Genomic DNA, 19,454 nt, shown 5'->3' on the forward strand with positions numbered 1-19,454 from the left:
CGAAGTGCCTTCGCACCGGTGTGCTTTTGCACTCTCCTGCTTCTGTGTGCCTTTGCACTCCTTCTTCAATGTGCCTTTGCACTCTCCTGCTCAGCACTTGTGGCTGTATATTGTGGCCTGGGTAGAGCTTGGGAAACGCCCTTTGTTGTTTCCTTCACCAGCTTGGCCCAGCACTAGGGCTCTCTTATGCAGCACGATTTTACGTTTTAACGGCTGCTGCCAACAGGTCTCTACCTGTAGTTCAACCGTTGTCGTATTTAACGCGTGTAAACTAACCAGCGTTATTAAACTGTACGCTTCTATACACAACCTTCTCGGTTGAACGGCTATTACTGAATCAACATTGCCGATTTATCCTTGAATAATGTTACATTCCTGCTGTGTCAATTGAATCAATTTATTCGACTCATCAAGCAGCCTGTGTTTGGTTCACAAATATTAATTTTTAAGTATTTGTTTTTTGTTCGCGAATGCTTGCCGAATTTCAAACTCGTTTCGTCGATTAGGCGAAAACTGGTTCGGATAAATCAATGCCAATCGAAGTCTACACCTGCTGATGGGAAACATGCTCCTTTACTTTGCCCGAACGGTACACTTTTAAAATGTGCAAAAACTTTTTAAAAATTGACATACATAATTCATGGGATTAGAGTTGATTGCACTGGAAGCGATAATTTTCCAACGGCAGCCACATGTTACGCACCGTCGTAAATATTTAATATATCGCTCACATGTTTTGGATCCGCCATGCCACCGGCCCAATCGGATCTGGCATCACGGAAGTTTTGTACGGGCCCGATCAAAGCGGAAGTGTGACTGATGGTTCCTTCTGTGACAAACGACACGAAATTGCTCTCACTCATACCTGAAGCAATCCGTCAAGCGGGGTTTTTTGTTCCACATACGGCTACGGAAAACAAATTCGTCACGCGTACATACGGCAATGGCGCGAAAACTGCCACTTTGACAATACCATCTGGAGCGACGAGTGGTAAACAAATAAGTAAATGCGAACAATAACAACAGCAACAACTATTGTGCTACAGAAGAGAGAGAGAGAGAGAGAGAGAGAGAGAAAAAAAAACCACTGGCAATAAACTCGATCATAGGAGTAATTCTATTGTTGCAGGGGCGGCCAGCGGTCATCACAGACTGCGAAGAACACGCGAACCGACTGAAAGACAAACAACAAATGCAATACACGCGCGCGCGGCCAGTAGACCAACCACGACCGAACGGTTTTGTAGACAAACAGTGCACAAACGGGGACACATATGGCGACGGCGGCGGCGGCAGCAGCATTGGGTTCCCAACAGTTCGGACACATGGAATCATAAATGCGAATGTAAACATTCAGTTGATTATCGCTTACCTACTCGCTGCCATTGGGTCCCGCTTTCGAGCGCCGCGGGTAAGCTCAGACTTAGGAGTGGAGCAAAAACCCGCACTGATTCGGGACTCGCTGCTGCAACTCTGACAGTTCCGATGGTTCCGGTGCGGCGAATGGCAGAGCGACGACGTGGGAGAATGAGTGTACCGAGCGATTACACGGTTGTGGAGCGAAAAATGAACGCGCGCGAGAATTAGGATGAAGAATAAAAAAAGTTAGAAAAAAAAAATCAACAAATGCCGGGCCAAGTGAAGGCTGTTTTTTATCATCGAATTTAGATAAACGTGTGATTAATGGATTTCTGGGAGGCGCGCAAGTTTCTGCTGGTGATGCGGAGGAACAATCGCAAAACCGGTGTTTGCTGGTTTGTGACGGGGCCCGCCATGCGGAATATTTTCTCCGTGGGTAGTGAAGGTCGGTCTATCAATCTGCTATTTATTTCAATTTTGTCTGATCTTTCATGACAAAAAACAAACAACGGAGATACTTCGGATGAAGATGGAGTTCTACGTCTGAGTGCCTGTTAAAAGGCGTCTCACCAGGGAAACTTCATTTTATTTAGCATTATACTGAAGCGTTGATCCCTCTAGCACTGAAAATAGATAATAATCGGAGACAATTGAAACGCCAAACGAATTCCGAACTGCTTTGAAATGGATGGAACAGTATGTAAGACTGCACTCCATAAAAACGGATCAAAATTGTAGTTAATGTCGATTATTATTGAAACTCTCAGGTTATCCTCTTCTGGACACGTTGGAGTTAACGCTACCGATCAAATCTTGTGCAACAATTACGCCATCTTTCTTACATATTTTCATCCAATCTTTCTTCAAATTCCTGTCGTTTCTGAAGACCTTTCCAAGACTTGTTTTTCATAATCACCCAGAACTTGTCTATTGGGCGAAGCTTGTACGTTGACTTTATAGCAGTCCATCACCTATTTCGTGCAACGGCACGATGCCAAAGTCTACCAAAACACAATGTTACCTTCCTTATATGTACCGGTCGTTAAGTAGAGATTGATGAATTTGCATCACCTATAGATCGCCTGCCACGTCAAGTTCTTATTGGGAAATTTGTCAACCTTCATCTTCCGAAGCTTCTTCGAAACATTCCGGTGGGACTTGGTGACGATAAACTCAAAGCCGGCGATGTACTATAATGAAGGTTTCGTCTTCCATTATTGGTTCTGGTTTTGACCACTGTATTCTGTTCATAGGTTTGGGTTAGGCCACCGGTCTGTAGCCTGCGACTTTTTAGTCGTATATATATTATTTTTTTTTGGGCTAACTCGAACAAATATTGGCAGCACCCTCTCGGATTTGAATGAAACTTCCTGGACAGGTAGACTTTTTCCAAAATATCACTGTAAAACGGCTATTTTACAATTTTCTTTTATATATTGTCGAAAAAAGACAAATCCTTCAAAAAAGTGTGGGTGATTTAATAAGAGGTATAGAATTTGAATTTAAAAAAATCAACAACAAAAATTTGAGAAAATTGATGAAATCTGTATTGGAATCGATAGAACGATCAGTATAATTTAATGTTTGAATATGATTTCATGAAAGTGTTTGCGGCGACTCCACTTTAGATGACTAATGAGCAAGGTTCAATTTTGGTACACTCTCTTCAACATATCGGCCGGTACTTCACGAATAATGCCACCCATAATCAACACCTAACAGTAACATTTTTGGGATACATTAGCTGCTCTTGCAATGCTTCTGGCTGGTCTTCACTCCAGATGCGACAATTTTGCTTGCTCAACCAGAAATGAGCTTTGTCGCTGAACACAATTTTTCGGTAAAAAGTGAATCTACCTCAAACTTTGCCAGCGCACATTCATGAATAAATTTTAGTCCGAACGACGAGTCATGATTGAATTACAGACCAAACTGAACAAGTTTGACAATGACACTGGACACGATTAACGCGTCATCTGTCAAAAACAGTGTTGCCAGAAACATACCAGAAAAAAATCACCTTTTACTAGCGATTTTAACAAAATCAAATTTGTGAATGAAAAAATTTTAGAAAAACACTTACCGAGTCCTTATCAGATATTTTCAATGTTTCACTTATGATTACTCAATTTTACTAAATTATCTCTTCATTCAAACTGTCAATTTCCGTCTAACTTCGAAAAAATATTTTTATTTGGAATGTTTTTTTCTTCCATGTTATTGATTGTCTGTCAGGATTATAAATTGGATGATATAAAAATAAATAATCTAAAACTATTGCGCAAATCCGTTGGTATTACAAAGTTAATAACAGAGATAACATATATCGATATATTGAACACGTAGTAAAAACACTTGATATTAATATTTCAAACAACAAATTAAAATTTTTCTCGGTAGCCGACTGCCCAGATCAACCAATATAACCAATTAATAATTTCAATAAGTAATTAAAATAATAAATGAATCAACTATTTTGTCTAAACCCTATTCACTCGTTTATTTTGTAACACGTAATTTCATTTATAAAAAATAGGGAAGTTTTTATTCTTTACGCGATAGTATTGCAAATCTTTCTTCAGTTTACTCGAATAAGAGCTGTGAATCAAAACTTCCCGGGACTTCAATGTAGGATATTGTTGAAACGTTCACTCGGGAAGTCAGTGAGTTTAGCATCTTGAAACCGGAACATGCTGAGTGGCGCGCGAATAATACCAATACTGAAATTTTTACTAACAAATATCCTTCTCCCGTGACACTTGTGGAGTGCGCAGTAGTATATACGGCCTCTAATAACAACAACTGGCCTAACATCCCTTCCCATTCCTTAGACGATCTACGTTCGGGCCTGGCCGGCGCCGGTACTGATCAATGAATTCTGGGATTACCAGAAGATGTACATTGAAGGATGATTTACCAGTCCCAGGTCGGATCATCTAGAAACTCCCTGTACAACTTCAGCTAATCCCGATCAGTAACGGAGTAGCAACCAGGGGTGGTCGCTCAAGTTCAAGCTTAAGTGCTTAAAAAAAATTACAGTCTAATAATGATCGGTGCTGTGTGAAAGTTACCAAGAGAGAATCGCAAGTTGACAATTATCGCAGAAGATCGAATCGATGATTCGAATTGATGATTCTCATACTAGGTTGCAATATGCATTTTCATAGCCATAACTTATACAAAGGTTACATGCACATAATTAGAATAAGCGACAATAGTAAAATGATATTATCGCAATTATTCACTGCCCGTACAGAACCGGATCGCAAAACGAGAATACGCGACCGTTTGTTGTTTCAGAGAGAATCCCCACAGCAGCGTGTTAACCCGTGATGCTCAGACGATGATATGATATGCGATGATATCCGTCTCTCTTTGATGGCACTGATTGAATCGTGTGAAGAGTTGGTAGAGGTTCTTTGATACGATAAAAGCCACCCTTGTGTAGAAGTATTGTCGAGCAATAATCAAAGTGTAGCATTATTATCGCCTTCACATATGTCAATTTGATCCAAAACGTCATATGTCTATCGATACGGCACAGAACACCATATACCTTTTTGATTATATAATCTATGAGCTGTATAAAATTCATTTTCTCGTCAATGTAAACCTTTTAAATGTTTCATTACACTTATTCACATTATTTCAAGGTTGTATTGGTATTAGCATCATTTAGGTTCTTACCTTCCCAGTATTAGGCAGAATTGTTGGCGAAAAGTTTCAACTTTCTGCTGCCCAGACTATTTTTCATATCATTTAGTGTGAACCTAAGACACTTCCTTGAGGCACACCTAAATTGTTGTGTCGAAGATTTGAGAAGGAGTTTGGCTGATAAGATTCAATTTCTTTTTCTTGTATCAAATAATTTGAAATCCACTTTTACATCATTTCTTACATACATAGAAATTCTTCCAGTGTGCCACGCTCCATTGCGAAAAACTGTTTTGCAATGAGTATCCGATAATCGAAAAAAAAAACAAAATTCAACTTCGTCTGTTAAGTGCGTCTCCGCCAGGACTACTAACGAGGGTCAGGCTTGGTTTAAAGGGTGATTTTTTGTTGGTACCTTTTTGGAAACACTGTCTTGACAGATCGCGCGTGAATCGAACGAACTTACGAACGAACAACGCTTGCAAATTATTATTTTAACTATCAAAATTTAGGCTCGGTTAAGAGAGTGCATCGCGCACTTCTTTCAATTTATGGGCCCTATCTGGTCGGCCTACTAAGGGAACTATTCGGAAGCTTGTGACTAAGTTTCGAGCCCAGTTTACACAATTGGACATTAATTCACAAACGCATACGTAGAATGAGGACCGAAGAAAATATTTCGGCTGTATCCGCCAGTGTTACCGATGACCGTGAAATGTCGATTCGACGCTGCTTGCAGCGATTGGGCCTCTTTTACTCCACGACGTGCGAAATTTTGCAAAAGGATTGGGGTGTAAGACCTTATAAGATACAGCTGGTGCATAGAGAAATTGTGTTAAGCGACGAAGCTCATTTCTGGTTGAATGGATACAAAATCAAAAATGCCGCATCTGGAACGAAGATCAGTCAATAGCAAGAGCTACCAATGTATCCCAAAAAAGTCACTGTGTGGTGTGGATTATAGTCCGGTGGCATCATCGGACGACGATGGGCGGAACGTTACTATGAATGGCGAGCGGTACTGTGTGATGATTGACGATTTGTTGTGCCCAAAATGAAAGAATTAGACATGTCTGACATGTGGTTTCAACAAGACGGTGCCACATCCCTCACGGCACGAGAAACAATGACCAATTTGAGAGCTGCCTTCGGCGAACAGTTTATCTCAAGTTTTGGGTTCGTCAATTGGCCGCCTAGATCGTGTGATTTAACACCTTTGGACTATTTCTTGTGGGGTCATGTTAAGGCACATGTCTGCAAGGATAAACAGGCACCGATTGACGCATTGGAAGCCAATATTGAAGCATTTATTCTAGAAATACCGGCCGATATGTTGGAGAGAGTGTGCCAGAATTGGATCTTGTGCATGGGCCATCTAAAGTGGAGCGGCGGCCAACATTTACATGCAATCATCTTCAAATATTAAATTATATTGATCTTTCGATCGATTCCAATGAAGATTTCATCAATTTTCTCAAATTTGCTTTCATCAAATTTGTCGTTAATTCTGCTGCGTCAAAAGATAAAATTGAAGACTTTCTTAGTTATTTATCAAAGTTGAAGAAATGTATAGCTTTGTTCTGTTAAAGACTATGTTTGTGCTAAAGAAGAATTACCGTATAAAATCAATTGGATTTGGTAACCAATTCCAGGCATAAGACGAAGAGCTTGAAACCACCTAACAACAAATCGGATATTTCAGGTGGTTACAATCAAATCCAATCCGAGCCGAGCGATTCGAAAATACAGTTCAATACGAAACGATGAGCAACATTAAATGCATTTTACGAACAAAACTCGACTTCCACTTTTTAGTAAAAGATCTAAACAACTTCAAAATAATATCCCTTCAACCAAAAATAACATTCTCGGTTGTCTTCCGAATAATCTAATAATTTAGAATTTCGTAGTATGCAGTATAAATTTAAATTGGAACTAGTATTGACATTATTATTGTGTTCTACTTACCTAGCAGATTGGATCGTGTTAGTTCCATTCGATGATCTACTGTTGATTTTCTTCATTATATTCCTGTAAATAGAAAGTGAATTTTTTAGAAAGTTTCAATAGCTGCTTTTTGATGTGATAAATCGATTTCCCAATACTTTCAAACAAAAAACGATTTTATATATGTTAAATATCGTACTTCCATACCACTTAGGGTAAAGAAAAATATTGATCCCCACATCGAAAAAGTAATTCCTCGCTAGGCACGCATCATCATCCCAGTAGTATTTCGTATGAAACGCTGCAACGGATGACGTGCATCGTAAATATTTTATTATCGCCTGCGTTATTATTCTTTTATTGAAAAATTTCATATCCCATTTAATTTCCACTGCTGCCAGCACCAAAAAGGAAAACCAGTACCGACCGCCACCACCCTTTCGAAATGCAGTGAGTGGCCTCTCGAGTACCACAAACTTCGTCTCCTCCCTCGAAAAAATACCAGGCAGAGACCGGGCTTGTTCAATTCGAAAGATGAATTTTAATAGCAAGACTGCCCCCATCCGCCGTCGCTAGCAGGTTGTAGCCGTAAGCGCTCTATCTCTCGCTCGCGTCCCTTTACCTAGATTCTTGTTTTTATTGTTTTGCATCTTTCATTTCCCATTTTTTTAATACAACCCTGCACTTTACTGCGTGGTTATGTTGAACCGTACTGACAGTATATAGGAACCCCCTTGTGAATCTACCACCACCACGACGGAAGATATGAATTTTCGAAAGGATGCAAAAAGTGAAGTCATCTTCAATACAACCGGGCTAATAAATGTTACGACATTTGGGATACCCTTCCTCGCATTCACGCAGCTCCTTTTCCTCAGAGAGTGTCGTCGGGCAGCAACAAGCGGATACAATTTTTCTGTTAGAGAATATGTACCAAAGCGTTGCTATAAATTACACAAATAATTGCCCCTTACCCCACGTCAATAGACATTATTCAAAATGACGTTAAATTCGCATAAAAAATTCGCACAACCGGGCTCGTCCGGGAATTGAACCCGGGACCTCTCGCACCCGAAGCGAGAATCATACCCCTAGACCAACGAGCCACTTGCGGATAGGATTTCGTACCGCGCACCACCTTTCCGTACGTCGTTCGCCTGTCAGTGCTAAAATTCACTGCATTCGACCACGTGTTACGGCTGTGCCGCGATTGCGATTCGAATGGAAACGGTAAACACACACGCACACTCGCAAACGATAGGTCGTAACCCACTGCAACACTAACCAGTGACGCGATGCGCTCGAACGGCAATGGAGAGGAAAAAAAAGAATAAATAAATAAACAAATCTTGCTTGCGGGCCTTTTGCTAGACAAGCGAGGCGCGGATCAAATTACGAGCATGTTTGCTACGCTATCGGGGGGCAGCCATCGCAGCTGGGGCAACAACAACTACCTAAACACGACCGGGAACGGCGAAGACGGAACGGCGAAACAAAAAAAAAACTGTAGTCTTCCAGGCTAAGTTCACGTCAACTTTCAAGGTGGTCTTTCCGAGAAGAATACCGATGAGCTGACCGAGGGCCGAGGGTTTATCGCAAATCTCGTTAGAGGCCCCGGCAGTCGGCACACGGCACCGGTTGTTTCCATCCAGGGAACTTGGCCCATAGGAGAATGGTACCGGTTATTATTTCTCGGCTTAGAAAACGTTGTGAAATCACCTGAAAACCTACAGATTCTGTCAGAGTCAATTTGCATAACGAAAAAATGTCGAAAAGTGTTCCCTTTGAGTAGGGTAAATGCCACTCGGAGCAGGTTGTTGCAAGCTACCGAGTTACGCAAAGCTTGTTTTGGAAACGAGGGGTAGAAAAATTATGTCATGTCCATTCCGGTGCCGGAAGGGATATTTTTGCGCTGAAAAACCACTCCTACTACAGTCCTGCAACAGTTGCCTTACTGTGGAAAAAATTTTTTAAGCAAATTGAAGCTTTAAAATCACGAGCATGCAAGTGGGCTTGTATCTTCTGAAATTCAATATTTGCTAAATGCAGCAATATGGAATAGAAGTAATCTCTTTTTCTTTGCTTTGAAATTTGAGGCTTTATTGTTATTATTAGAAGTAATATCCTAAGCAAATTTTAACTTCTTCTCATCTTCTGGGCAATTTTCGACTATGGAATCGTCAAACCTCTCTCGTCGTTTGGGAACGAAAAAGGAATGGATACTTCACTGACAGAGTCAAAACTACATAAAATGGAGGTTAAATGACAATAATGATAATGCACAAAATTGTACAGGATGACTGGAAGTTAGCCATAGTTGGTAAAGATTCCAAAAATGAAAAGATATCCTTCCACTGATTCACAAGTATACTTATTTAGAACTAAAACGGCCAACGCAAGTGCACTTCGAATACATGTTTGGCTGCATCCATTATTATATGCTAGAGAACAGAATGATTACCCGATTACCTGATTTGGCTTCCTCGGGCTATTATCTGTTCCAAAACCTCAAATTATCTCTGAGAAATTAATGTGAGTTTTGTTTTGAAATTTTAGACCCCAACTTTCTCATGAACCTGAAACCGAAACAGTATAGACAAAGTAAGTTTATATGGTCATCAATTAATATGACCTAAAAATTTAAAAGAAAAGGAACCGGGATTCGAAAATCGGTGTAAACGAAGTCAGTTAAATCCACCTCAGGAGCTGTATAGTTTACATTTGTTTCAAAATGTTTGAAAATCAGTGTAGACATCTTTGAGAAATCGTAGAGCGAATTAAATTTTTGGGTACCTTCCGAATCGAAAACTGAATACCACTAAAACTGAAATAAGTTTATTTGGTTATCGACGCGCCACTACGGATCACATATTCGCGATAAGACAAGTACTCCAGAAGTGTCGTGAATACAACGTACCCACGCATCACCTATTCATTGACTTCAAAGCGGCATACGACACAATCGATCGAGAACAGCTATGGCAGATCATGCACGAATACGGTTTCCCGGATAAACTGACGCGATTGGTCAAAGCAACGATGGATAGAGTGATGTGCTACGTCCCAGTATCTGGGTGTGATTCGAAGAGCGAGGATCGACACGAGTGGCACGATCTTCCGAAAGTCCGTACAACTTTTTGGCTTCGCTGACGATATTGATATTCTGACACGTAACCTTGAGAAGATGACGGAAACCTACAGCGGACTGAAAGCTGAAGCTAGGCGTATCGGACTGGCCATAAATGCATCGAAAACAAAATACATGAGAGGAAGAGGCTCTAGAGAAGAAACACTACGCCTCCCACCACGAATATTGATAGACGGTGACGATATCGAGGTGGCTGACGAGTTCGTGTATTTTGGGCTCACTAGTGACCGCCGATAATGACACCAGCAGAGAAATTCATAGACGTATTTTGGCAGGGAATCGTGCGTACTTTGGACTCAGAAAAACCTTCCGATCGAGAAAAGTACGCCACCGCACGAAATTGACCATCTACAAAACGCTAATTAGACCGGTTGTTCTCTATGGCCACGAGACCTGGACTATGTTGGCAGAGGACCAACGCGCCCTCTGTGTTTTCGAAAGGAAGGTACTGAGGACCATCTATGGCGGAGTGCAGATGGAAGACGGAACGTGGAGACGGCGTATGAATCACGAATTGCAACAGCTGCTAGGAGAACCACCTATCGTACGGACAGCTAAAATCGGACGTCAACGATGGGCTGGGCATGTCATAAGGATGTCGGACGACAGCCCAGTGAAAATGGTTCTTGAATCTAATCCGACTGGTACAAGAAGAAGAGGAGCGCAGCGAGCAAGTTGGATCGATCAAGTGGAGGGTGATCTCAGAAGCATCCGTGCCTTGAGTGGCTGGCGACGAGCAGCCACGGACCGAGTTATGTGGAGACGTATGCTTGATACAGCAAAGGACCCCCCAGGCCTATAGCTGTTAGGAAAGGTAAGTGGTTATCGACTATCCAAATCTGCTAACCCGATAAGCCTGATTAATTTATGTGAAATAGACATTTTTATACTAATCACCTTGTATCTCCGAAACCGGAAGTTGGATCTGACTGAAAAGCAAGATGTTTTATAGGATCTTAGAACTTTTTATTTAAATCTTAGATGATTCTTAGATTTCATTTGAATCTTAGATCGGTTCAGTCATCTACGAGATGAATGAGTTGAACAACATTGCAGCATTCTTTCAATAACTAAACAAAACTATCACACGGAAGATGAATATAAATTGTATTCGAAATGTGCATATGTGATGTGACGTTTATTATACAAGATTTATAGTGTCGTGAGATACATAGTGAATTTGTATAGTGACGTGATATACTAATAACAGAATTAAATGGTAATATTTTAAAAAATTTATCCTTGTAAAATCATTCTGTTCAAACACTCAAACGAAAAGTTAATGATTGAAGGATATTCTATCGTTGGAGATTCTATGAAATGTGCATTTTGGCACCTGCAGATCGTTCAGTATCCTTTCGTGGATGAAGAACGATTGATTTCTTTTTGTTTTGTGCTGTTTTTTCACCTCACCTACTTCACATTTCTCTTCCATGTTCCTTTTATTCTTCCCTTCCCATCAGGAAAATGATGAGAAGTCAAGGCAAGGCACAAAACTCCAAATATATCTTAGTAATTCTTTGCAAAAAATGCTTGATGCTGTGTCTGGAACTGAATTCTGAACCTGCAACTGCTCAAGATGCCTTTACTGTACTTCCTTGCTCAGTCTACTTCGCAGGCTAGAATGAATGTAATATACCGTGTCAACCTACTGGATAGGCTGGATACTTTGGAACCGAAATGTCGTTTACTACGTCAAAACCGTTGTCGCGTGTCAAACACGTCATGTGTTCTCCTTTTTGATAGTTGCTGATACCAATCATTTCAGAAAACTTTTATTTTAAATTATTAGTTGCCTAGTCTTAAAGCTGAAAATTTCATCACAAAATGCTGATTATATTTTCCAATGTATGCAGCAAAAATTATGTTGCTGCGTTAGATACAACGAAAGATATTTTTGATCACTATCCCAGAGGAAAACTTTTGAGCAGGCACCCCATAATAAAGTAAGACTCCGAAAACAAAACATATTTTTTATGAATCCCGTTGTAGCAACGGGGTGTTTTTTTGCTGGAATGTTTTTGGCAACACTGCTATTGACAGATCACGCGTGAATCGTCCCTTGTGTCATTGTCAAACTTGTTCAGTTTGATCTATAATTTAATCATGAATCGCTTTACGAACGAACAATGCTTGCAAATTATTGACGATGGAAGGATTGGACATGTGGTTTAAACAAGACGGTACCACATTCCACACGGCACGCGAAACAATGACCAAATTGAGAGCCGCCTTTGGTAAACAGTTCACACTGAGGTCTTTTTTTACGCGGGAAATACGCACCGCGTAAAAAAAACCACGCAAAAAAATCCGCGTAACTTCGGAAATCCGCGTAAAAAAAACTCGTAACTTCGGAAAACCGCGTAAAAAAACCACCAAACTAAAGAAAGAAATTTTTTTGATGCCAAATATCTTAGAAATGCATGAAACATCCAGATCTGGTGTAATCTCAAAAAAAAATTTTTTTGGTGAAAATCGACTTTGGGACATGACAAATTTTGAGACTTCCAAAATCGAATTTTTTTTTTGTGCCGAAAAGAAAACCGCGTAACTATGAAAATCCGCGTAAAAAAACCACTTAACTTCGGAAATCCGCGTAGAAAAACGCATAACTTCGGAAATCCGCGTAAAAAAAGCCGCGAAAAAAGATACCGCTTTAAAAAACCGCGTAAAAAGAGAACCCATTGTATTTTACGTTTGGGCCCATCAACATTTGCATAAAATCATCTTTAAACATTAAATTATATATATATATATATATATATATATATATTTATATATTTATATATATATATATATATATATATATATATATATATATATATATATATATATATATATATATATTTTTTTTTTTTTTTTTATTTATGACTTCTGGTCAGTCAGTATTTTTTACTTATTTCGGTTTTTTAACGATATCAAACTAACTAGAGATTATAAGAGGAGAAAGAATATGAAATCATAGAGCCATAGTACTCAAGGAAGAGCAAGGATGTGAAGAATAAAGTGCGGAAAAGTGAGACGTGACAAGGGTCATTTAAGTAAGCAGAAGGCTTCTCGTATCTAAACTTTTACCTTCTACCAGAGGAGTCGAACTTAGGCATCTTAGCGATACGAGTTATCCGAGTCTCTGATATGTCAGAAAGTAAAGGCAAAGGTCGTTTGCCATTTACTGTCCGAACCGGCAAAAGTAAAGTTACGAGAAGTTGTCACTTTCTGCCCACGACGGTTTCTCACACAATGTGTTTCATTGTGTTGATATTTTCTCATACAGTTAGTTATAACACCGGAATGGAAGATTTATCCGAAACTATTGCTTGAGTGCCTGGAGTTGTAGCGTATGGCTATGCGTCCCAGGGTGCAAGCGGCGCACGGACAGCGCTCCACTCATCGCTGTGTGTGATGGAATCTTTCTCCTCTTATAATCTCTAGTTAGTTTGATATCGTTAAAAAACCGAAATTAAATTATATTGATCGTTCTATCAATTCCAATAAATATTTCATCAATTTTCTCAATTTTTTTTATGTTGTTTTTGAAAACTAAACTCTATACCTCTCGAAAAATCATCCTTTAATATCCACGTTTAAGGGTTGCGTTCAAAGCTCACATTTGAATTAGCGAAACAAAATCGTTGATGAACAATAAAAACTCCAAAGGCTCCATGTTATCACTTTGCGAAAATGTTCGATTCGTCAACTGTTAGGGAACTACAATAGCCTAGCTTTAGGAACAAAATTCTTTAAATCCAGTCTCAGTCAAGCTATATTTCGCAGGGAAATTCGGCTGTTTTAACAAACCGAATGCTACTTCATTGATTCAGATCTTTTTTTTTATTTGGTTTCATTCGTGAAGTGCAACCCGACGTGATCTTGATTTGTTTTAACAAATCGTCCAGTCGTAAATCTATGTTGATCAGTAGAGATGTAGGTTTTTTTTTGTTACGACAGTGAGCACGTCTATTCCAAGTAGCAGCTTGAAGGTAGCAGTTAGGTTGCGTGGTGTCGTTGTACCACGGTAGTTTATCACGTCTTTACGATCACCGCTCCTATAAACTGGCAACATAAAAGATTGTTTCTAAATTACCAAAACTGTACGCCTGGTTTCAAGCCCGACCGACCGACTTGTTGAAGTACTATTACACAAGGTAACGGCATTAGTGGAGCGTCTATAAACTGCAGCTGTTCCGGTATCAGAGCTTCATTTGCGGAGGTGAGAGTCGTGCCGGGATTGATTACCATGTGCTCTAAACGGATGAGTTTTTAGCAGTATCCGAAATCAGATCGCACATAAAAGAAATTGTAGTTTTGTGTGTTGCCAACCGCGTCCGGAACAAGCGAAATTGGCACCCAAGAGCATCTACTTAAAATACTCCTCCGGCGTCTGGTTTGTTACAAGGAGGGACACATTTTTTCCTCCATACATTGCAGCATTCCGGTTTATTTCTGCTGCTACTGCTGTTGCCTTATCAACATTCGTGGTGGTTTCTGAAACGATTGTACACTTGTGCACTGCCAGGCATGAAAATAGAATAATTAGACCCCATACTTTCAGCAAGTGTACGCCTGCTAGTACTACACTAGACCTGCACGGTGCCGCTTTAAATGCGAAAACTACATAAGCAAACTAACTGAAGCTGTGTTCACTACTGTTCTGCCTCCCTCGAACCTCCCCTCTCCCCGGACTCAACCCGTTCACTCCCGTATCCGATCAATGTCCATGCTGTGGGAACGAATGGTCCGGACCAGCGAACCGTGAACTAAACAAACTGTGCGGCAGCGCCTAGAACCGGCTTTTCAATAGCTCTATAAATCACTGTCCGGGCGTGGTGGAACGGCGGAAGTCACAAAAAATGATGCGGTGCTGACTGTTTTCGGAATTTTCTCCTTTTATTGCCATCGGCTGAACCGGTTGCAATGTGAACTGGGAGTGCCGGGGTCTTCTCGGGAAGTTGAGCACATGACCAAAAATTTTTCCGAAAATGTCCATGGGATTCCGCGCGATTTTTTTTTATTTTTGTTGTTGTTGTTCTGTTTGATTTTGTTTGGCCAAGAATTCAAAACAGACGGCTGACAAAAGGCAACACTGGTGCAAAAAAATAAAAACAAACGGTGCAATTTTCCAAATAGTCAATGAAAAAAAACCGAATGTAATAAAATAACCAAGCAGTGAGCTAATTTTCTTCACTCGCATGCGAATATCGGATCACGGACCTCGCGCGATCTACGCGTGATTGAAAGAGAGAGGGAGAGAGGAGAAATTGGTTTCTGCCCTGCAGCCTCTACTCACAGACCCAGGCGGCCACGGCTGAGACGAGGTAACCCAAGCTGCCCGATTGGTGATACGTTAATGATAGGCAGTTCCCTGGAAGCCACTTGAAAATGTAAATTAAACCTCGTCCGGCAGCCGAAGCCCGCGGGCCTCGATGGGATGGATGATCGTAAGGGGTAAAAACTCGGAACGCGCAGTTCCAGGAGCCGCCCGGATTCGAGATCTACAGCAGCTGAAAGTAAGTGAAGAATGACGACGACGACGACGACGCGTGTATTATCGCGCCCAACCGGTTGGCGCTTTGCCGGTTTTGGACGGGAAACTGGAGGTGGAAACCGATGAAACCGTTTTGGAACTGCCAGGCGCTTAATTCATATAATTATCGGAGAAAATTTTGACGCGAAGATTGCTTTGGTTCTGAGAAGCTACGTCCAATGAAAGAGACAGAGACTGAGAGCGAAACCACTGAATTAGTTCGTTAGTAATCAATACGGAATAAAAAAAGTTTTAATTCCCAGTTTATATGATTCCTAAGAACCAAAGTGCTGTTCAGACCAAGAAGCCCTCAGTTCGTTGCGGCCCAGATCCTCCACTGTTTGGCTGAATGCCATTATGGAAAACACCCGAGTACAAAAGGGAAAATGGAAATAATGCCGTTAAAATTATCAGTTGATCAACATTGTTTACGAAGTCGACCCGGGCAGCGGGGAAGTTGATGTTTTCCAGATACTCATGACTGGATTCTAAAAGGTTAGATTAAAGATATGGTGCTGTTTTGATTACAGTCCTGGGGTCCCATCAGCGCATTATGCAAAGGTTCAATATAAATCTTGAATGGCACAATAGAGAAAGTTGAAATGAACTGCTTGTTTGTATAATGAGGATATGTTTATATTGGTGCTGCTTTATTAACCTGTTTTTTTTTCTTATAAGGTCCATTGAAAGAACACGTGAACTGCATTTTCATTGCAGCTCATTAGGCGAAGTTTGACTTGATTATTAACTGGGTTTATAAATCGACAACGGGTTATTTCTCCGAATATCGTTTCTCCGATTCCAAATTTGTGGAAGTGTGGAAATAAAACAGCGGAACTGCAAAAAAACGGAACCAGAGAAGGATACAAGTCGTACAAAACCAATGAACATCCGAACCGGTACATGAAGCAGAATTCCGTGACCTAAAAACGAGCCTAGTTTTTGTATGAGAGTGTTTCGACAAAACACAAGGGCTGACCTTTAATTGGTGACCGAAACACTCGTCAAACTCGATTTTGAGCAGCTTTCCGATCAAATTTTCACATCACGACTGAACGATGATTGGGCAAGCGATTTGCAGCTGTGGTCTGGAAACGAAACCATTCATCACATCTTCGATTATGACATCGCAAGTTTATATCGAAGAATACCTGAAAAAGCATGTACTGTCGTTCAACCTAAAGCATAAAGGCCATGTCATCATTTGGTACGATTTAGCTGGCTGCCACTACTCAAAGGTGATATGCTGCTAATAAGATCGATTTGAAGATAGGATGTTTGGTCTGCAGATATGTCTGCAAATCTTTGGATTTCTTATAAAATGCTGCAGACTTTTTAAAATCGAGTTTATCGTCGAAATGAAATGAAAATTTTTTTTAAGTCGCTAAGCCAGTTTTGTGTATCATACTTTATAGAGAAATTAGAGCCGACAGACATTTTTTCGAATTTGCAATCGAAACTTTGCCCCCGTTTGAAGTGAATTGAACTTTTACCAATCGAAAACAGGACCATTTGAAACCAAATCGACTTCGATGAAGCGGGGGGACAGTCGAAGAAAATCCAGCGAATGCGAGTAAAATGTAAGAAATACGTTGATTTCGTGTCTGTTTTCGCTGTGTAGTCAAAGAAAGTTTGAGATTTCGTTCGAACTGGAGAAATGTAACCTTCTAATGATGTTACTTTGAAAATTTAATCAATGCACTGTAAATAAAAAAACCAACTGAATTTTAAACTTGTTGATTCACGAATCACAGGCCTCGTTGTGCGTACCAATTCACTTCTAGTTCTAGTTAACCTATATTTCTTTAATTTTAATCTTCCAACTCATACCAAGATAATAAAATACACTGTTCGAGTAATCCACTTTTCCGTTTTCGAACTAGGCTACGTCTCCCAAATGAACACCAGTAACGCTGGTGGAAACCGAGACCATCATCGAAGTGATGGGTTCCCTACCCGATCAGATGTACATAACAAAATCATTACACAAGTATATCAACAGTCGATATGTATAACAATTTGTGTTATTTTGAGATAATTTACAAATGAAAGCAGTTGAAAGTTAAAACTTATGATATCAATATAATAACAAAATCAGTTATGATGTTTTGTTTTCATTTGCAAGAGTTATTAATTGAGAAAATGAGTTCTTCCGTTGCTTTATATCGAGATATAAAAAACTATCAAGAAACCAGATCAATAAACAAATTATTCATTTAATAAAAAAATCATTTTACAATTTATGGTTGGAACAATGCTAAAAATTGGCTGTGATATAGTTTGCTGAAACCTATTTCTAATTTATACATTAATTAACAATATCAATGACATTATTCAGGACTATTCGTTATTCTATCTAATTTATTACAACTATTGTTATAAATTTCTACTTTCGGACTTCTGTATGTATATCAAATTCAAAAATAATTGTGGTACAAACGTTTCAAAATCTGTTACGATTTTGATACTGCTAGAGTCTTGTTTGTTATGATTTTTGTTATTTTATCGGCTTACCAGCCAAAAATATTTCAAAATTTGTTACAAAATGTTTTTGAAATAAACTACTCCAGTTGTTATAATTCAGTTATTACCATCTGATCGGGTACAGCATGTAACCCAAGCGATCCCTTTGCATGATCAATTTGTAACGAAAGATAGAGTATCTTTTGTTGCAAATACATTGGAGAATTTGACATTTAGGCAAGCAATGTGTTCCACCTCGGTCAAGAATTGGTTTGTGAGACTGTACCATTCAAACGTCCGTCAGTGTTGTCAATCGAGTTAGTATTTTAGTCAGTGTCTGCTGTATTATAATTTTTTTTCCATTTAAAAAAAAATACAAGGTATGCTGCTAAACATAGATTCGCCTTGAACAGTTGGAGTAGAAAAGAGGAAAAAAACATACTACTGCCATATCATAATTTATATAAGCATATGAGCATATGATTTAATTGAGCAATGATAAAGTACAACCATTCTACTATCGACAACACTGCAGTCTAAAACAACAGTTTCATGTAGCATGCATATAAACTACTAGGTGTTATAGGATGATGTGATCCAAGTGAACCGTAACTTCTCAGAGTCACTCGTCTCACATTTTCAATCAGCACTTTGAATCTATTCCAATGTTAGAAAAAAAAAGTCCATTAATATAATTCGAAAGTGTATTTACTCCTGCTCGACTCAGTTTAGATACGAGACGTTACCGGACAAATATGGGCAAAGCCACCGCAATGTGCGGTATATTGGAACAGTTCGAAGATGTCGAACTAAACTCACCAGTTCAGGACAAAAAAGCTATATTAAGATTCAATCTAACCGCATCAAGTTAATACGAATTGGTAACCAATTCAAGGTTAAAAGTGGTTGGCTTGAAACCACCTAATGACCAATTGTCTATTTAAAGCTCCATCAGTGAAATCTAATCCGCGATCAATCCAAAGAGCATTACAATTACTCGTCATAAATAAATGTTCTATCTCGGTATAGCTTAACTGGGTCTAAATTCTTTGTTTTTTTTTGGCAACCGAGGCTACGCGCCCATGGACTACTCATTGGAAGCCCAGGGAAATCGAAAGTAGCAACAATATAACATTTGGATTTCTATGTGTAAAATGTAAGGATTGAAAAAATAAGATTCGTCGGTTACGTCACTTCGAACTTGATTCACAGCCCAAATTACTCTCGAATAAGCCCTTGGATGTTGTTATCGTTTTATTCGTATCCGAAAAAATTAAGCGCACAGTAAAAAATGCGATTTTTCAATTATAAGATGACGGTATCAGCTCCAGTATATACTACATGGAATGAGAAATCCCA

General features: G+C 39.6%; 1 protein-coding gene and 1 non-coding gene across 11 annotated transcripts in view; one reads left to right on the forward strand and one right to left on the reverse strand.

Annotated features, from left to right (window-relative positions):
- The window catches only part of LOC131427464 (protein winged eye), a 758,071-nt gene that overhangs the window by 367,599 nt on the left and 371,018 nt on the right, over window positions 1-19,454 (forward strand). The window lies entirely within an intron of this gene.
- Window positions 7,995-8,066, reverse strand: Trnap-cgg (transfer RNA proline (anticodon CGG)). Its single transcript has one exon. It is a non-coding gene; the product is annotated as a tRNA-Pro (tRNA).

Source organism: Malaya genurostris, chromosome 2 (assembly GCF_030247185.1).
Source record: "Malaya genurostris strain Urasoe2022 chromosome 2, Malgen_1.1, whole genome shotgun sequence".
In the NCBI taxonomy this organism is placed as follows: domain Eukaryota; kingdom Metazoa; phylum Arthropoda; class Insecta; order Diptera; family Culicidae; genus Malaya; species Malaya genurostris.